At 55.9% G+C, this 10,369-nt stretch overlaps 1 long non-coding RNA gene across 1 annotated transcript; it reads left to right on the forward strand.

Moving 5' to 3' along the window:
• Positions 1 to 1,927: 1,927 nt before the first annotated feature.
• On the forward strand, positions 1,928 to 5,625 carry LOC144236126 (uncharacterized). Its single transcript, XR_013336418.1, has 3 exons — positions 1,928 to 1,965; positions 2,236 to 2,367; positions 5,412 to 5,625. It is a non-coding gene; the product is annotated as an uncharacterized LOC144236126 (long non-coding RNA).
• Positions 5,626 to 10,369: the final 4,744 nt, after the last annotated feature.

Here is a 10,369-nt window from a genome sequence, read left to right on the forward strand (position 1 = left end):
TGTTTTATTTATTTCTAGGAGAGAGAGAGAGACAGCGTGAGCAGGGGAGGGTCAGAGAGAGAGGGAGTCACAGACCGAAACAGGCTCCAAGCTCTGAGCTGACAGTCAGCACAGAGCCCGACGCGGGGCCCGAACCCACGAACCGCGAGATCATGACCCAAGCGAAAGTCGGACGCTCAACCGACTAAGCCACCCAGGTGCCCCGGTATCTGGTAGTTTTAATTTGCATTTTCCCAGCCACTGTTGAGGTCCAGCACACACACGCACACACACACACACACACACACACACACACACCTGTCTTGTCTCCTTTTTCTGTCCTCGCGCTGACTTCTTTTCTCCTGACGTGAGTATTAGAGGTCACTGCCTCTGCCTGTTTTTAGGCATTAAGATCTGGGCAGTACAACCCGACAACTGAAATTTGGTGTCTTGTCTGAAATTACAGGATGTTCCTCAGGCCTCCGCGTTTCCATGGGAACAAGTAACAGTCATCCTTCATGATTAGGTGGTATCCATGGCAACCAAGCCAGCAGCATTTGAATGAAACCGATTTTATTTTATTATTTTTTTTTGCAAACACATGAAGGTTAAAATGCATGTCTCTGGCCGGGGCTTCCGAGAAGGGGAAGACAGCCTGGCGCTTCTGGTAAAATGGAGACTTTTTTTCACCTCCTCCTGGAAAGGGCATCTGGGATCAGCTTGGCCAGTGGCCTAGTTTTGCAGGTGGGGCGCCCTGAGGTCATGTGGAGGTCACAGAGGGAGTCTGAGCTGAGAGAAGACTCCTGGACCAGTGCTCCAAAGGGCTAGGGGTGCCACCTTCACGCCGCACAGTGTGAGGCCCCTTAACATCTCCGGGGTGCTGCTTGGCATGAGCCGTATTGCTTAGACCTCTGAGGACGTGAAGCCCGCGCCTCCCAGTGTCTGCCTCCCTAAGTTAGAAAACAAGTACTGCTAAATCAAAGGCCACAGGCATCTGCATGTTTGTCAAGGACTCAGACTGATCCCTTACAGGCAGAATTGGGATGGGGGAAGGCGGTCAACTTTCCATAAAGAAAGATTTGGCGTTTTGTCTTTGCTCTGGTTTTGGTGGTGGAGAATAGTCACTGCCCTGACCCCCTCCTGACTCACTGGATTGATGATAAATCATGAGCTCAGAGACGGAGAGGGGTTTGCCTGGAGTCACACAGCAGAGGCCAGGTTGAATCCTGTCTCCTAGGGCCAGCCTTGCGTGCCTCCCCACCGCCCACACTCCAGGCACCCTCAGCCTTCTCTGAGGTGCTTGGTGTAGGTTGTTGGGGGGACAGTTTAAGGGGCTTTGGCATGTATTCTTTCTTCCTGCCTGCGGGAAATTTAGAGGAAGTCGTTTTTGCCTCACAGAACCTCCGTTTCCTCATCTGGAAGGTGGAGCTCACTATAGCTGTCTAAGGTGTCATGTGGGAATTCTATCTTAATGGGTCCAGAACTTGCCTTCTCAGTGGAGGCAATACTGCCCCAAGTAGGTGAATAAAGTTGGTTCTCAGAAGGGAACGGGCAAAACACACACACACACACAAACAAACAAAAAAAACCTCTCTCTTTTTACTGTATTAAAGGCCAACATATGTACAGTACATAAAGATAGCTACTGTATATGTGGTATTAAAAGTTTCATGGGGGAACTAAAAAAATGTCTAGAAAGACCCCTCGGGGGACACGATAAGCAATAGAAGGTAAAGAAATGCTGGTTCAGCAATCCACGAACTTACATTTAGCATTTCAAGCCGCTGGCAGGCTTGGGAAAGCCCTTTGGGGTGTCAGATGGGGAGAGAGCCTGGCCCGGCCCAGGCCCTGCCCCGGGAGACGTCCGACGTGACACAGCTTCCTTCCTGGCCTGCTTCCCCCACCCTTCTGTTAAGGAGCTGCCTCCACTCCCCGAGCAGAGCAGAAGAGCAGAGACCGGGTCTCAAGCAGCTGGGATCCCACCAGGTGGACCAGTCAGGGCCCGGCAGGAAGCAGATGGCACTTAGCGCTGGGAGCTAGGATGATGGGAGGCGTGGGCGGGTGTGTGGAACTTGACAAGGAGTGTGGTACCCCAGAGCCAGTGACAATGCGGGGGGGTGGGTATGATCTACCGAGGCTGAGGGAGGGGAGGTGTGGGAGCGCTCAGGGGGCAGGGTCATCTTGATAGGAGCCCGGACGGTCAGTGGAGGGAGGCAGCCAGTGTGGACGACTCTTCCTCCCCCGATATCCCTCCAGGGCTCTCTACCGCTGGCCTAACCTCATGGAAGCTGGGGGGCCCCGGAAGCTCAGCTGGTGAGGTCTACACAGCTCAGCCCCCTGGAGCAGAAGGCAGGGGGGAGCTGGGGCCGGTGGAAGTTGCCTGGAAAGGTAGGAAGGTCCCCTGTCGCTTTCCTCTGGAGGGCAGGGCCTCTGGGCATGCAGGGGAGGCTGAAAAGTCAGGGAGAAGGACCTGGCGCTCTGCGCAGGAGGGGGAGGGGACTGTGCCCCATCCTGCAGCTCCTGATGCATTTCTACGTTCTCACGTGGGTGGGGCACGGCCAGGGCTTCTGAATTGAAGTCTAAGGCTATTTTGGGAGCACCTGAGAGAGCCTTTGCTCTAGTCCTGCTGAGTTAGGGGCTAATGAGCAAGTTCCTTTCCTCTGCCATCAGCTTCCTCATCTGCACAATGGGTGGTTGGATCAAGCAACCCCGAGGACCCCCCGGTTCAGACCCAGTAGGCAAGAGGCGTGTTCTGCACAGGTTGTAGGGAATATCAGGCTTGGTGTCAGGGGAGAGGCAGCCTTGCTGTGCTTCTCTCGCCCTCCCAGCTGACTCCTGTGTGTCCCACCCGGAGCCATGGTGGCCCGCCTGCCCAGGAAGGGTGGTGGTGGAGCTGTGTGTGGGGGTGTGTGTGTGTGTGTGTGTGTGTGTGTGTTGGGGGAGGGAGGGGAAGTTCCTGAAGGGCTTCTGGATGCTGAGCGCTGTGCCTCATACATGGGTAGGACCCAGTAGTCATGGTGGACACCCAGGTGGAGGTGTTGGGGGTGTGAGGAGGGAGGTGAAGGTAGACTGAGGAGCACAAAGAGATTTCCTGATTTCCTAGAGAAACCTCCAAACGAGTGGGTGTCTCCTAGATTGTGACTAACAGGGACCGCGGAGGAGGAGGGAAGAAGGTTCTCAAAGGAAGCAACGCAAGGGAAGCACCTAAGAGATCTCAGCCCCTGGGCTGGGGAGAGGCTGAGTAGTGGAAGATTTTCCAGAAGAGGTGACCCAGAGCTAGTGCCCACTGGGGCCTGGTATCACCCTTGCCGTAGGTCTGCCTGGTAGTTACGCCTGCACCCATCCCCGCGGGTGGCCCCCTTCCCCCGGGCCCGGGGGCATTGCCTGCTGGCCGTTGGCCAGGGCTCAGTACTGGAGCCTATCCTGCAGGGTGGGGTGACGGGCTCCATTCTGTCCTTGCACACTTCTGGCTATGTGGAGGGAACGGACCGGAAAGTGTAGGCATTGCCATTCTGCCTTCTGGGACAGCTTGCTCCCCATCGTCCATCCTGCGGATGTGCATACATCCACCCATCCTCATGTGTGTGTCCCTGGGGATGAGTCTGCACGGGTCCACATTGAAGTGTCCGCGTAGATGCACTTGCATTTGCAGAGCATGCATCCCTGTGTGTGCGCATTCCCCAGGAAGTCTCTGCGCCGTCCTTTTTCTTCCTTTCGAGCCAACAGGACTTTCCCGAGCAGCCCCCACGTGCCGGGCTCCACACAGGGTACTGGGGGGTGTGGAGGTGCCACCAGCTTGGCCATGGGCGTTAGGAATTCCACAGCCAAGCAGAGAGAGAGAGAGAGAGAGACACGCACTGTGTGCCAAGCGAGAGCGTGGGTAGGAGGCTTGGCCTGGCTGCTGCTAGAGGAGCCAGAAGCGGGCTGAGAGCTGGAGGGGTGGGGTGTGCGGAGAGCTGACCCAGGGGTCTCCCCCGGGGCCTGCGGGATGGGACAGCCCGACTGGAGCACCGGCCTGGGGCGTGGGGGAGCCAGCCAGGGGAGCGGCCGGTGGCGCTGAACTGCACTGCTGTGCTCAGGTCACCGCTGTAAGTTGTAATGAGCTGTCACCATTTAAAAATCAAAACATTTCATATATTAAAAAAATTTTTTTAAATGTTTATTTATTTTTGAGTCAGAGAGAGACAGAGCTTGAGGCGGGGAGGGGCAGAGAGAGAGGGAGTCACAGAATCCAAAGCCGGCTCCAGGCTCCAGGCTCTGAGCTGTCAGCACAGAGCCCAACGCTGGGCTTGAACCCATGAACGGTGAGATCACGACCTGAGCCGAAGTCGGACGCTTAACCAACTGAGCCATACAGACGCCCCTAAAACATTTCATATTTTAAAGGGCCCCGATTTCCAGCTTTTCTTGAGCTGTGGGAAGCTGTGGCTACCCTGACGCCACCCCCCACCCCCCCGCTGCCTGCCCATGGCTACACTGAAATACCCAGCTGCCTGCTACACTTGATCCCAGAACCTGCCAACCCTTGTGTTCCCATCAAGTTTAAGGCCTCTGGAAAAAAAAGATCCAATTTGGAAGCCAGAGATCACAGATCCTCATGTTTAAAGGGGCTGCTTGTATACCTCCAGTACCAGGAAGCTTATTATGTCACAAGATAGATGACTCAAAGTGAAGATTTGGGGAGACCTTTTTTTTAAGAAAACATTGGGATATATAAAATGAAATTTGCATTTTCATCATTTTTAAGTGTCCAATATAATGGCATGAAATACACTTACAGTGTCGTGTGACCATCACCACTACCCGTTTCTCGCCCTTTTCCATCACTCCAAACAGAAACTCCTATCATGAAGCAATACCTCCCCATTCTGCCCGCCCCCAGCCCCTAGGTCACCTCCGACCTACTTTCCATCTCTGTGAATCTGCCGATTCTAGGTGTTTCTCTTAAGTGGACCCATACAGCATTTCTGTCTGGCTTTCATAGCTCAGCACGTTTTCAAGGTTCACCCCCACTGCAGCACGGACGAGAGCTTCTGTTGGTTTTTATGAGGGAACAGCATTCGTTTGTCTGGATGCATCACATCGAATGTGCGAACGGCCATCCATTCATCTGTGGATGGACCCTTGGGCTGTTTCTACCTCTGGGCTGTTATGAATAGCACTGCTATGCACATTTGCATACAAGTCGGTGTCTGTGTCCGCGTCCCTGTTTTCAGTTATTCAGGGTGTAGACCCAGGAGTAGAATTGCTGGATCATGGGGGTAACCCAGCCCTTAACTTTCCGGGGGAACAATCAAACCATTTTCCACAGTGGCTGTACCATTGTAGGGGGACCCGTTGCCTGTTGTCCCTGCCAGGATGGGAATGACGGGAAGGCCCGACCGAGTGGCCCCCATTGTCCGTCCTCACCCTGTCTCTCCCTCTGTTGACAGAGTCGCCCCAGGAAAGGCCGGGCTCCCGGCGCAGTCTGCCCGGCAGCCTCTCAGAGAAGAGCCCCAGCATGGAGCCCTCGGCCACCACGCCGTTCCGGGTCACGGTAACTATCTCTGCGTCACCATCGCCGCCTGGCCTGGGGTGCCGCTCTGCGACCCCGCGGGCGCCCTTCCTGGAGCCTCACGGACCGGGAGAGAATCCAACCTCCCTTGTTCTAGGTATCCGATCGCTCAGCTGCTCCCCTCTCTGTGGCTCACAGCCTGGGGGCCACATGGGGGTCCCGTCCCTGAGGGAGGGGGAAAACAGAGGACAGACAGCCCTGCAGCCACGGGGTCCAGAGCAACCCGGCCGGGGAAGGGAGAGTCCAGTGTGAGGCCAGATAAACACACCCTCGTGTGGGCACACGCACGCCACGCTCCCGTGACTCTTAGATGCACGATTTTTATTTTTACATTTTAATATCTCTCACGTTGCAGTCTGTGGCCTATCATAATTTAATTGCTGCGTTTTTTTCTTTCATGGAGATGCATAAAATAATGCTGCATCTTGAAATTGATGAGGTCTTAGAATTGACAAAGCACCGTGTATATACGTTAGCTATTGATTTCAGTGGCCTCGCCAGCACACACCTTTTTGTAACAAACCCAAACAGCTTTACGGAGACGGAAGGCAGGGGCCCTTATCCTGACTCTCTGTGCCCCGCTGTGGCCTTGCCGAGCATGCACAGTGCTGTATGTCACCGTGCGCCCCTCTGTCCAGTGCTCTGTCAGCCACAGAGAAGTATAGACAGGGAGAAGCAGTAAACACCGTCTCTTCCCCTGGGAGCTCATGGTCTATAGCGGAAATGGATGGATGCTTGATCATGACTTCATCCACTCCTTCATTCAGCGGCTTTTATGGTGCGCCCACTGTGTGCCAGGCATCACTATTGGGACCAGGGATGGGGCTGAGTGGGTGGAGCTGGCCAACAGAGCCCCAGGCAGACCCTCTCATGGTCGAGCTAGGTGCTATGAAGAAAGGCAGGCTGTGATAGAGGACACCAGGAGGGCTTCCTTGAGGCGGTGTGGTCAAGAGGTGATATCTGCGCCAAGGCCCAAGGGATAAGGAGACAGCCCTAGGGTGTCAAGGGAAAGAGGGTGGTGGGTGGAGGGAGCAGAGAGGGCACAGCCCTGGCTGTCACCATGCAATGTGATTTGGGGGCTCCAGGTGAGCTAGGGGTAACTCGCTGTTCCCTGTGCATCAGAAAGGGTATCCTCCTGGGGGCTGAGCTGGTCTCCGAGGGTAGGCAGGGACAGTGAGAGAGGGAGTTCCAGGTAGGGGGAACAGCAGCTGCAAAGGCACAGAGGCACGCTAGAAACTGATGTGTTTGTGGAACGGCGAAGTGCATGGTGGGATTGGAGTTGAGAGGTATGGAGGACAGGGTATGGGGTATGGCTGGGAAGCTAGGCTGAGTCTGGGTCAGATGACCTTCAAAAGCCAGGCTAAGGGGGTGGGGCTTTCCTCAGGGCAACTGACCCTCCCACTTGACTGTGTCATAAGAATGCTTGCAAAACAGCTTCTTAGGCCCCCTCAGGATCTCCGTGCAGTGGGCCAGGGGCAGGGCCGGGGTTTCTGCTTTTAAAGAGCTCCCCGAAGGCTCTGAATTAGCCTAGGGCAGCGAGGAGGAAAGGGAGCCTGTGCTGAGCTGGATTCACAGTCACTCCCCGGGGTGTGGTGGGGGCCACTGGGAGATGGTCTCCAGCCTGCACGGAGGGCAAGGACGCTGACACCTGGGTGACCCTGACTCCAGTCAGTCAACTGGAGCCCAGGTCAAGTCCTGCCTTCCCCCGGCCCTTGGGGCCACAGCTGCTGGGGCTGAGCCTTCAGGGGCCTTAGGGAACAAAGACTAATAATAACGTAGCCACCCGCACTGTGCTTCTGGTCTTACATACATGATCCTTTTTAATCCTCAAGACAGCCCTGAAGCTGAAACTTCGATCACCCCATTTCACAGATGAGAAAACTGAGGCTCAGAGAGGGGAAGTCACTCAGCCAGGCTCCACCAGCTACTAAACGGTAGAGCCAAGATTGAGACGCAGCCTCTCTGACATGAGTGTACTCCCGGCTGTGAGGAAGGGAGCCGTGGCCCCCATGCCCTCCCAGAACCTGTTTCCCCTTACCTGTGCCCCCCTTTTTTTTTTCTGCTCCGATAGATGTATCATCACACCTTGAAGTTGCTATCACTGCAGCACTTTAATCGCCGGGTAGCTTTGGCGTCCTTCTTGTAGCTATGTCTTTGCTCCATTAACCACGTGTGGGTCAGAGCCAGCCCCAGGCTTCTGAACCCCCAGGCGCTGGGACTCACATCCTGCCTACAGGAGCGGGATCTGCAAGGTGGACAGTGTATTCACTTGTCGTTTTACCTGCTTCTCACAGCAACCCGGAGGGGAGGGACCATTAGTGTCCCATTTCACAGATGAGGGAACTGAGGCTGAGAGACGTGACAGAGTTTGCCCGGTGTCATGCGGCTCCTGAGTGATGGACATTCATATTTTGTGTCCTTCCCCGGGCACCTTGGTCCTTTTCCGTGTGGAGCAGTTAAGGAAAGGGTGTGAGTTTCTATATTGGGCTGTGCTTGGAGCTCAGAGGTGCTAGAGAGCTCAGAGCTAGGGATCTGCGTTCAAATCCTGACTCTTCCGTGATCTCTGTGACCTCAGCCTCTCTGAGCCTCGTGTCCTTATCGGTAACGTGTGGAATGTCCACCCTCCCTTGAAGGACTGTGGTGGACCTTCGTGAGTCCTGGCACATCGCAGCCCACGTCTGACCCAGGGTAGACAGACACTCAGTACAGAAAATCCAGAATTATCCTTGGAATCGTATTTCCCTTTTTGGCTTCAAAACAGTACAGATCTGGGGAGGGTTGGGGTGGAGAGCAGAGGACAGGGCATTGGGGGCAAGGTGGGAGGTGAGCCTGCCTTGGGTGTTGGGGACAGACCCTGGGTAAGACCAGAAGCACACCCTCTTCTCCTGCCCCAGCTTACACTTGCTCACACACGCTGCCACAGGCCACGCCCTCCGGCGCCTGGCTGACTGCCGCTGTGCACAGCCCCCCGAGGGGACCCGGGGAACATGGTTTTGCCTAGGGGATGCACGGGAGACAGCACAGGATATACCTGAATAACTGGTGTCTTCGCTGCCATTTGAAACTCCGGTGACAGGATGTCACCCCCTCTCACAGAAGTGCCCTTTTGCGATCATGTAGTTTAATGGAGAATCAACATGCTGTGTTCTGATTCATTCTGTGTGCCTCACCCGGGAAGACTAAAGCCTGAAAGGGGCTGGGCTTGTCCAAGGTCACCACTCAGCTAAGAGCACTTCTGGGTCCGGGCTGTTTGTACCCATACGTGGTCCTAACCTTTTGTGATTTGGCCTGGGATTGTAGCCACCCCACAGGGCGTCAGGGGCTCGGTGCAAGTCCCGCCTCTGCGTCTTGGAGATCATGTGACCCTGGGGGACCCTCAGTTTACCCTTCTCTAAAATGAGGCGTGTGGACTTTGTAAGGTGACATGTGGTTTGGGCATATAGTGGGTGCTTAAATATTTTGATGCAGTAACGAAAAGAACGAACTGAAAAGTCAGCAGACTCAGGGCTGAGCTGCAGATCAGCTTTGTGACCTGGGCAAGATAGGGAGCGTTTGCCCATCTCGTAGGACTTCCTTTTATCTACAGGTGGAGTTGGGGGTGGGGGGTGGGCCACTAGGACCTCACGGTGCTAGCAGGCTGGGGTGTGCCCTGAGAGGACCCTAGACGAGGGTAAGATGGGGAAGGGAGCCAGAAGCCGGTGACCCAGTGGACCACCTTCTGCCCGTCTCTGGCCCGCAGCTCGCTGGCTCCACAGAGACGTTGAGGCCACGATTCAAACCCAGATCTGTCTTCTCTGCACCCGCAGGGAATCCTGGAAGGAAGGGAGGGACAGAGAGAGGGAAGGCAGGCAGCCAGCTGGGGCCCCGTATCTGCACACACTCACTGTCAGACTGGCTCCGGGGCTCCGCATGGACCCGTCTCCCTTCCCAAAGCCCAGGCATCCTTAGCACAGCAGCAAGTCCCCCCTTCTCACCGGCCACTCCGTGTGAGGAATTCATGGTTCCATTCGGCGGGAAGGCGATGGTGACAGTTAGCGGTCTCCCCGCGGGTCTCCCCAGCCCGCCACCTCCCCCAGGTCCAACCTCCCCTGGTGTCGGCCGGGTCCTCCCCGTCTGCCTCCTCTGCCCCACCCCCTCCCATCGACCTTGAGGGGAGCTGGCAGGGCTGGGGTGTGGGAGGTGGCAGAGGCTCTGGGAAGCTCGACAGCCGATTGATTCCTCCTCGGGAAGTTGAAAGTGGAGAATCGTGTTTGAAGGTTTAGCTGAAATTAGGTCTCAGGGCTATTTTTTGCAAGATGGAGAAGGAGAAGTGTCAGGGAGGGGAAGGCCCAGGGGGGTGGCGGAAGCTGCGGATAAACTCAGTCTCGGGTTGATTGCAGATGCTTCTGGAAGGGGGTCTTAATTCCTTTCAGGCATCTACTTCCGCTGGCTGCTCGCATGTGCCCGCCCTGGGTGGTGTGACGGAGGTGTGGCTGGGGTGCTGCGGGAACCCAGAACAAGGGCGGTTACCGTCGGCTGGTAACGGTAGGGAAGAATTCCTGGAGGAGGCATCTTTGGGGCTGAGTTTTGAGGGATGTGTAGGAGTTTGTCAGGAACAAAGGGAGAAGAGTATTCCGGCTGGGGGACACGAGAGTGAATCGGAGCAAGCCAGCCGCCCTGTGTGATTGGAGGGTTGATGCGCCGGAGACATGAAGGAGGGGGCACTGGAGAGGCAAGTGAGTGGGTGAAGGCTCTGGGCTTTCCCCTGTGGGACACGGGAGTCACAGGCGAGGCCCGGTGGGAGTGGAGCCGGCAGGTGCAGACTTGCAGCCCTGCACCCGCCCCCCCACTCCTGTG

Source organism: Crocuta crocuta, unplaced genomic scaffold (assembly GCF_008692635.1).
Source record: "Crocuta crocuta isolate KB4526 unplaced genomic scaffold, BGI_CrCroc_1.0 scaffold95, whole genome shotgun sequence".
Taxonomy (NCBI): domain Eukaryota; kingdom Metazoa; phylum Chordata; class Mammalia; order Carnivora; family Hyaenidae; genus Crocuta; species Crocuta crocuta.